The sequence below is a fragment of the Grammomys surdaster genome, unplaced genomic scaffold, assembly GCF_004785775.1.
Source record: "Grammomys surdaster isolate TR1022 unplaced genomic scaffold, NIH_TR_1.0 169, whole genome shotgun sequence".
In the NCBI taxonomy this organism is placed as follows: Eukaryota; Metazoa; Chordata; class Mammalia; order Rodentia; family Muridae; genus Grammomys; species Grammomys surdaster.
In genome coordinates, this window is record NW_021604617.1 from 3952595 (window position 1) to 3962088 (window position 9494).

At 37.8% G+C, this 9494-nt stretch overlaps 1 protein-coding gene across 2 annotated transcripts in view; it reads left to right on the plus strand.

The window, feature by feature from the left end:
* Window positions 1-9494, plus strand: part of Satb1 (SATB homeobox 1) — a 96685-nt gene that overhangs the window by 4745 nt on the left and 82446 nt on the right. The window contains exon 1 of one of the 2 annotated variants that reach the window (XM_028766523.1): window positions 1284-1523. The exons of the other annotated variant lie outside the window; for it this stretch is intronic. The gene's annotated coding sequence lies outside the window, so the exon portion shown is untranslated. Of the gene's footprint in view, window positions 1-1283; window positions 1524-9494 lie in introns of those variants that run through there. 2 annotated transcript variants of the gene reach the window in all.

Here is a 9494-nt window from a genome sequence, read left to right on the forward strand (position 1 = left end):
TTCCTTCCTTCCTTCCTTCCTTCCTTCCTTCCTTCCTTCCTTCCTTCTGTCCTTCCTTCCTTCTGTCCTTCCTTCCTTCTGTCCTTCCTTCCTTCCTTTTTTTTTCCTTTCTGCCTTTCTCTCTCTCTCCCTTTCTTTCCTTCTTTATTTTTAATCCGCCATCCTCAAAATAAGGCTCGTTGCTACTTTTATTTTACAATACTGAATATACGTGTTTTTTCTTCAATTCAAGGTCCCTCTCTTTCAGGGTCCCCTTGAAACCTCAAAATCCTGCTAAAGTTGAATGCTCAAACTCATGGGTAACTTGAGAAAATGCTTATTGTTGTTTAAATTGTCTAAGGAGCTCTCGAACTTATTGCCTGTACACAGTTGTCAATCCCTAACCACATACCCCACAAACATTGGAGCAGACTATGGTCTTAATGCAGCAAGCATGTAAATCAATTCTGTTACACAAGGTTCCTTCCCTCTGCTCTCCCAAAGAAAAATATCTCCCATGGTAATTTATATAGCATTGCTAACTGCTGTTCTCAATGGTGAGTCTATTTAAACTTGATGTCTTCATAAAGTGTGATCAATACATTAACACACATTATTTTGTACTTTTGATCTTATGCCAACGGTACCTTTTGCTGTTTATTTTTTTAAAGTCTTTTTTAAGATCAGATATTTCATTTTAGAGTAAATAGATACAGATTGTGTGTATATATATTCCGGGTGAGATTTGGTAGTAGAGCATTTCTCTAGCATATTGGCCTATTTTTATTCCTTCAAGTCATTCTATATCACTTGCACAGTTGTTGCTGTCTGAAGGTTTGTAATAGTAATTCTAACCACCTCCTCCTTCAATGGACTTTCAAGGATTCGATTCAGTCAGTCGGGGATCTAGTTCAGCTGTGAGAGATGAAAAGCAGTTAGCTGATATCCCAGGATCTACACCACTGCTTTCTGCTGGAATTCATTTGGTTCAGTTTTATGACATTTAGTGGAGAAGTAGCTTGTAATCAAACATTCAGAGTTTGTTCTGCTTCCAGAGGAGGGAAGATCTTGCTGGATAAAACATTTACATGTATATTATTTTATTTTACCATCACCCATTTGGGAGCCCATTTGTTGATGAACACATTTTTGAGTACCTAGGGGTGCAGGTCCCAGGAACGAGGGGGAACCCTTGCAGAGGAGGTAGATGTCTGGCTCCACCTGCTTGTGACTTTACTAGAATGCCTGGGGATCTAAGGCAGCCTCCCTCTACTGCTCCCTTCTCTCCCCAACCTAGGTGTGCAGGAAGTAGAGGGCGTTCTACCCAGCTGAAGGGGGTGGACTCTACTCAGAGCTATGACCTGATTTGTGGCGCACCCTCAGATCTGCAGACATGGTCCAGCTGCTTCCCAGGCAACTGGTAACCACCTCATTTGGGATGAGCCTGCCTTGCTAACGTGCCAGAGAGACCTTCGCACTGTCACCCCATCAAAGACTTTTCTTCTAGGGCTAGATTCGGAGACCAGCCTCTGGTATTTGAGAGGGTAAGTGTCAGAAAAGTTACTATAGGCACAGTGACTCTGACAGGCATATTGCTCTGGTGATGTAGTTGGGCATTTGTCTCTGTGGGATATTGTTGTTTTTTTTTTTTTTTTTTTTTAGTTGTAGGTGATTTGTGGACCAGATACCTAGGACAGGTTTTCAGTGCACATTCAGCATTCATTGTTGGGTGATGAGATGTGCTAGTAGTCTCCACAAGGGAAATTCTTAGACCTTCTTTCCTTTAGGTATTTAAAGAAAAGACAGCGTGTCATCTATGTGGTGGAGAATTCTTCAGATGCAGTTTTCCTGGAGTCTAGAGCTGATGGCTATAGATTCCTCTGTAATCTTACTCAGTATTTTCTGACATGCTGTTAAAAGGGTGTAAATGACAGTGTGGCTTTTTAAATGTTTTTAGTATATTAAAGACTTTAAGGTAAAAGAAATTTTATATTCTAAATATTTCATTATAATAATTTTATAAATAAAATAACACTCACTGTATGCAGATATTTTTTGAAATGAAGGTATTCTTGAGTAGATAGATTGTAGCCACAATTAGCTGTTTGATGTTTGTATGCAATTGGTTTTTCCTGTTCCAGTGAACTAGACAATGGGAATCATTGGAGATCAACAACAATTAATTCTATGCAATTCTTGATATTTAGCAAGCCGTTCCTTTGCCAAGAAAATATTTTACTAGTGAATGAAGCACAAAATAAAATGCTTACAGCTTTACATTTTCAAACATTCTGTAGAATCCACAAAATAATCTCAGGGAAACAACAGATACTTTACTTAATGGTAGACCAGTTCTCTAGTCTGTGGGAGGCAGGAACCCCATTTTAATAACTATGCTTCCAAAAACTCTTAGAGATGAGCTACTCTTCTGATGCTTTAAGAGGACTAAGGAACAATTTAGAACATTCTCTTAAAAGTTTAAAAATGACAGCCTTAGTGTGTATGGAGTCATTGTATTTTAATCATACTGTATGCTTATTAGTGTTATTAGAGCAGTAGACGGTTAATTACAGCCTTTTTCTGAGACGTGTTAACTGTATATTAACAACCATGTTAAGAAAGAATGATGTATGCTTTTGGATACAAGCTGGTGCTTGCTAGATTCTTGAAAAATACCTTTTCAAATGTATGGAGTCACATTTTTGGTCAAGAATTATCATGGGTTTTCACTAAGATACTTTAATTTTAAAACTTCTACAAGTTATGGAATGCCTTTGTTTTTCCTTTTTCCATTAGTTTTGGCCCCATGGCTTTTACTCCTGGCATTAGATGCAGCCACTGCTCTGAAGCATTAGCTTTTTCTAGCCTGTATTTTAAGATGTCCACATTTTCTTGTTTCTGAATTTGGCCAACGTGGACCATGAAAAGCATATTGAATTGATTTAGCCTGATAAATGTGTGTGTGTGTGTGTGTGTGTGATCATTGTAGTCAATGTTCTTTAGTCAAATTGTATTATTCTCAATTCCATATAACCCAATACTTGAAATATATTTGAACAGCAGACCACAGCGATGATTTTATTGCCTAAATCTCAAACCTAGGTTTTAGCTATGGTTTCTGTCACAGCAAAACAGTCAGTGAGTGGAACCACAGGGTTTTAATACCTAAACACTTCCTGTGGATTGGTTAACTGAATTCCCATGATGGATCTGTAGACCTTGTAACCTCATAATATAGCATTTGAAAACACAGGCTCATTCCTACTTCAGCCTGTAGGTACTGCTGTTATGTATTATCATACAAGGTATTAAACTAAAAAAAAGGAATTCAATATAAGCTATATTTCTGCACCAGATAAAATAGGGGAGACTAAATGGACAGTTCACATTCTCTGTCTTGCCTATGGTAAGCACTCATTTAAGGAGAACAAAATTAATAATTGGGTAATATTGAATATAGCTTGTGCTGATAAAGATTTATTGAAAACAGAGACTTTTCTTTTTAAACTTTTCATGTTTTTGCTGATACATGAGTATCTAATCGTCCCATGATCCAGTTGGGTAGATTATTTAATGTTTTCCTTCTTTAAGTCCTCCATCCTCTGCTGTGTTTTGGACAACAGTACTAGAGTTTCTGCCTTATCCGTACCAGCTTTCCTTTAGGATCATGTCAAGTCTCGGTTTAGCTTTGTGGTGCTTTGATGTTGGGCTGTAGTAACAAACTTCACCAGAATCAACCCGAAGCACTGCCCTGCATTTGTAGTTGGGCACATAGGGGTCTAGTTGGTATTCCAGAGCCCAGCATCAGGCTGGTGAGTGGTGCAAGTCTCCTTCATCTCTATCTCCTCTTTCCAACAACAGTGATGTTTTCTCAGGACCACATCATGTAGATGTCAGCCATGATGAATGCATAGAAAAAAAAAATCCCTGTAGTTATTATGTGCCTCCTGTACCAATAGGATAGAATTTGGGGTGCTTATATGAGGGGCTTTCCCTTCACTCCTTAAAACACACACAGGTGTCAACAATAGGGGTTCTTGGCTGGATGCTAACTTTTGCAAAGGTTACAGGCATTCTTTGAAAGTTATCTAAAAAAGAGACCTCTTTTAAAATTTTTATTATCTTTTAAAAGCATGTGTGGGACTATTTGCAAGACATTCCTATTTAGTTATACACCAAAAAAAAATATGCTTTAAGTGGTGCACTGCTGTGTGACCTATTGCATTATCTCACACATTCTGTCTCTTTAAAAACACACTCTCCTCTATCTGCCCTATTAATTGTTGATATGTTGCCATCCACGAGACAAAAATTAGAGCTGTAATTAAATAATCATGTGATGCTCCTTAGTGCCAGTGAGAGCAAACTCATTTTTCCAGGCCCTGATGGTCACTGATTATTGTATTACCACTGGCTTGCTTGATTTTTTTTAACGATTCTCTCTGTAGCTTCCCTAACCACTGTCCTTTTCAAAATTAAAGAAAGTAGCAGACAGTTAATTGGCTGGAGGGAGGTCCAGAGGGATGTAAGGTAGGGTTACCTTTTCTTTTCTTTCTTTCTTTCTTTTTTCCCCCCTTTGGTCACCTGGTAGGTTCTTTGGGAAGGCTACATCAGTAGTGTGGTTGGCTGCCATTTAATTTACAGTGGTGTTTTGGCTGGGATGGAGGCATATGGGGAATGCCAGGAGAATTACAAAAGGAGCTGGGTATTAAAATTCAGAAATGATTAAAATTGAAATAAAAGGATGCTGCTTCTTTGCCAGTACTCTGGCAGTCATAATGACACATAGAGATTAGCCTCTACCTTCATCCTCTCCTTCTTTCTCATTTCCTCTTGTTTATTATTGACACATTTTCCTTATGTCTGTCTCTCATCTCTGTATCTTTTGTACTATTATGTGTTTCTCCTTCTCTCGCTTTCCTTAAGCATGGAGAAGCCTACTTAACCTTATTATAACAATAACAGAATAGGTTATTAATATTTAATATGCACATGATTAAAATTTCTCTCCCTTAAACATAGGTCAGCTGTATTATTATTAACCAGCATGTAATTTTTCATTTAAAATATTCCTATTCCGCCTTGCTGTTTCTGAAATGCCTTCTACTTTAGTAGTGATTTAATACATAATGTTTAGAAAACTGTGGACGGCTACTGAGAAAAGAACTTACCAGTCATGGATAATCAATTATGCATGAATTCAAATGTAACAGATGGAATCTGGTGAGTTAAAGTTTCTCTATGCCTTAGTGTTTTTTTTTTTAATTTGTTTGTTTGACACCTGTCTCTTATATATAGATAAACATCTAATATAGCATGTGAGACATTTCCTTGTGTCTTTATTTCCCTTTTAAAGTGAACATAGTTTTTACATTAAATGTAAAAGCACAGACACCTTGATCTGTCCCTAAACATCTGCTCCTGTCCCTTTGTTTTATAGATGTGGAATCATGCTTAGCTAATGACCACTCAGCTAGATAGTGGGGTGGGAAGAAAGACCCACACCTAGTTGCTTTTCTTCTCTCTTGTTTTCTACTGTATCAGATACCCTTTCTGTGGGAGTTGCTTAATAATAGGGTATTACACTAACTGTTGGTTTTAAAGGGTTTCTGATGAAAACAGTGGTGCCCCACTTTTTAATTGAGTAATCCATTCTTGCATGTTATGCAAGTGCTAACTGTATATTTATCATGTTATACCATATGTACATTATATATATTTGTGCATACACATGTATGTATACACACACACACACACACACACACACACGATGTTTATACATACTTGGATATAGGCCAAGCCATTGGGTTTTTCAAATTTATTATGGATACCACAAGAGTTAGTTTTACATCTTAAACTGTGGTTCTTCCCAGCCTCAAAGATACATTTGTTTAAAGCTTTGTAATTTTTAGTGATAAATTCCCTTCATACAAAGTGAACTTAAAGCTTGGTTTCAAGGACCTTAATTACCCAAGGAGAGATAAGAAGTTCATCTTCACTCAGTGTGCCATGAATATTGAGCTTTGCTTCTACTATAGAAGTAAGGGGAGAAGAGTTGGTACTGACCATCCATCAAGCAGCACAGTCTCCAGACTGTTAAAAGCTAGTCCCCATCAACATTGTTTACAAATAAGCTGTTTGTCTCCCACATGTGTTTATATATAAAAAATACAAATAAAAAAATGTTTTACAAAGTAAGTAAAAATAAATGATTAAAAAATAGCCTCAAGTCTCTCTAGTTCTTTTTAAAAAGTTACAGTGAAGTATTATTTATAAACTTTTTGTTTCTTATCAGTAGGAAATTTAAATATAAGTTTATATTCCATGTTACTTATCTAGTAAATTTTCACAATAAACACGTTAATAAAGAGACACCTTCAAGACAGGTAACAAGGCCTTCTGTAAAGCTATTTATAAGAATTAATGCTTTTATCCACAATAAATATATCTTTAATTTAGGTTCACAACGTTAATATTCCTTAGTCATGCACATCAGAAAACCACACCTATATAAATATGAACTTGAGTAAAATATAATTTATAAGGTAATTTCCAGTTCATTAAATATTTCACCATATAAAAGTCTATAATGTAAGTTCAGCTGAAATAGATGATACAACACTCTATCCAGGATAGCATAGCATAGGAAAGAATGTTTGTCACTGTTGGATTAGAAGTTAACTACATGATCTGTATCCCTACCAGAGAAGTAACTGCTTAAATTTAAGTTACTTAATTTAGATTTAAGGACTTTGTCTTAAAAGAAAATAAAGTCTAAAGTCATCACATGCAGACAATTTATATATTATTATTATTACATTTATGCCAACTTCTCGAGGATGCTTTTCTGCTTGAGCAGTAGAGGGAAGACGTACTATTTTGTGACAATAATCATTATGCTTCTCAGAAAGATACACAAAGAATATTTGGACTGACCGTTCTCATTTCTTTCAGTCTCTCTCCTCTCTTCCTCCATTGCTAAGGCTTTGTGTTGAGTTAATATTAAAGAGAACAGTATCTTCTTGAATTTGGAGGGCCTTCAGAATGGGTAAGGTATTGGTTGGTGATTACCAGTGCAGACTAATTATCTTTTGGGTCAGACATTCATCCTATGAATCAATTGCCTGTTATAGACTGGACTGTGGCTGTTGGCAGGTAAGAACAAAGCCCTGGGAAGTTGGTACAGGCATAGCTTGTCCAGTGTCTTGGAGCCCATTGTTTCTCTGAAGCTTGGCATGATGTGTTAATGACAATATACTTCTGCACTTAGGCACGGCTGATTGGTTTTCTCTGCTATTTTGTTTAAATTTGTTTCCTGTGATAAATATCTAACCTAAACATGCCATTTTGATGATATTGAGGACACAATTCAGTGACATTGATTATATTTCCACAGATATAAACAGCTGCCACCACCAGCTCTTCTGAATTCTTCTATCAACCCAATCACATTTATCTTTGAACTAACCTCTACCTTTGCTTCATCAAATTTCAAGCATTAAAATGGGTCGAATCTTTCTCTAGCTTCAAAGGATTTGTCCCAGGTTGTAGCTTTCCTTTGTCCTAGTGTCCTCTAATGTTTGCTCATGGCAGTTAAGTACCAGATACGCTTCTGGCTGATGTCTCCACAGACATTATTTGGACTAGTATTTGGGCCTTTATCCCTGCAACTAAACTTTTTATCCCTGCAACTAACCCAGAGAACATTAATAACAATAATATGCACATCTCTAAGGAAGTCTGATTGGTATGTCTTGGCTAAAGGTTGAGAAGGGCTGTCGGAATTCATTGTAACTAGAGACCTTCCGGCTTCCCAAGAGTCCTGCCCTCCTAATCAAAGTTGAAGTGTCCCTCAGTTGTTGTCAAGCCATCCAGGGCATGTCCAGTTTGAGAACTCTGGTTCTGCTCAAATGCAGTGACAGGCTGGAAAAGAAAAAGAAAAAAAAGAAAAGTTTTCAATTATCAGAAAAGCCCACTCAAGGTTAAACAGTGGTTATGAAGGAAGGGAAAATAAAAATCACATTCAACTGTGTTGGAAAAAAAGGGGGGGGTGTAGAGGAAACTTGGATAGTTCTGGCTCCAGTAAATAATAGACTGGTTGCAGAACTGAGCTTCCATGTGTAATTTTGTGGTTAGTCGCTTATGTCTGGGATGATAAATCACATACCTGCATAGGATTTTTGGCACCCCAGTAAATCTCAAGCAAGTGCCCAAATGCTAATTTATCACGGTTCCTTGGACAGCATACCCCTTTTTACCAACTCAGTGATCTAATATCCTGTTCCTACCCCCTTATCTGTCTGTTTCAAACAAATGCCTGCACAACTACTCCGTGAGTTTTGGAGCACTCACTGCTTGTGCCTGCCTTTCTAAGTGTCCCCAGGATTAGGTTAAAAAAAACCTCAGTTCAGGGGTGTCCTAGTGGGTCTGTTTGAGTCCCTGTCTCCAAAATACTGCCTACACTAGTGGATGTCAGATCTGATCACTTAGCAGAGACATCCTGCGAACCTTAAAAACACCGCCAGGCTCACACATCTTCAGCTATTCAGTTGCAGTAAGCTGTGACCCCAATACTTGCCTTGCCATCCTAAGACTCTTATGCATTCCTTTGTGCAAACAGTTCTGGGATTTCTTCCTGTGGTGGCAGGCACAGTGAAAGACTCCAGGGAGATACGCGCAGGTGATACCTTTTAGGATGCTCTGAGCCTTTCAGTTTGAAGATACCAGTAGAGAACATGAACGCCACAGAGATGATAGAATGTGAAGTGTGATAGAAACACAGGGGAATGGAAAAAAGCATAGCCTTAGCCAATAGCTGTAGCCATAGCCTTAGCTGAAGCCATAGTCATAGCCATAGCTTTAGCCGTAGTCATAGTCATAGCTGTAGTCATTTTTTTTTTCCCTACAGTGTACCAGATTTTTTGGACAGCAAGGCTAAACTAAGCTGTGTATTAAAGGGGGTGGGGCCTGAAGTTCATCCCTGGAGCCATAAAATCAAACTAGGCACCTAGAAAGGAAGGCAGAATGTTGGTCCTATACTAGCTAGGCTTAGTGGCAACTGCAGGAATCTTTACTGATCTTTACCCAGTTTTAGATCCCGGTCTAGATAGAAATACTAATTTTGATGAAGTTATTTCCACTATGTCTCATGAAAGATTTATATTAACGTCTGTGAAAGGAAAGGTAGCTTTGAAAAAAAAAATCTGTTCAATAAGTCTTTGTTAGTGAAATTCCTTTTTGTTGGGTGTAAAGGCCGAGCTGACTTGCCAGCCATGATAGCTAGCTAGCACTGCTGTGATAACTGACTTGTGGAGAACATATAACATAAGTTGACCTTTGAGCATTTACATCCAACCTCAGAGGAATTGGGGGACATCTTTTGATCACTATCAGTCTGGCTATAACTGAAACTAGCTTCCTTGAGTGGGGAAAAGTCCCAAAGCATTGAAATCTTGGGCCTGATCATTATGTTTTGCTCTCTCCTGCAACCTTTTCTAGCCTTAAAATATATATAT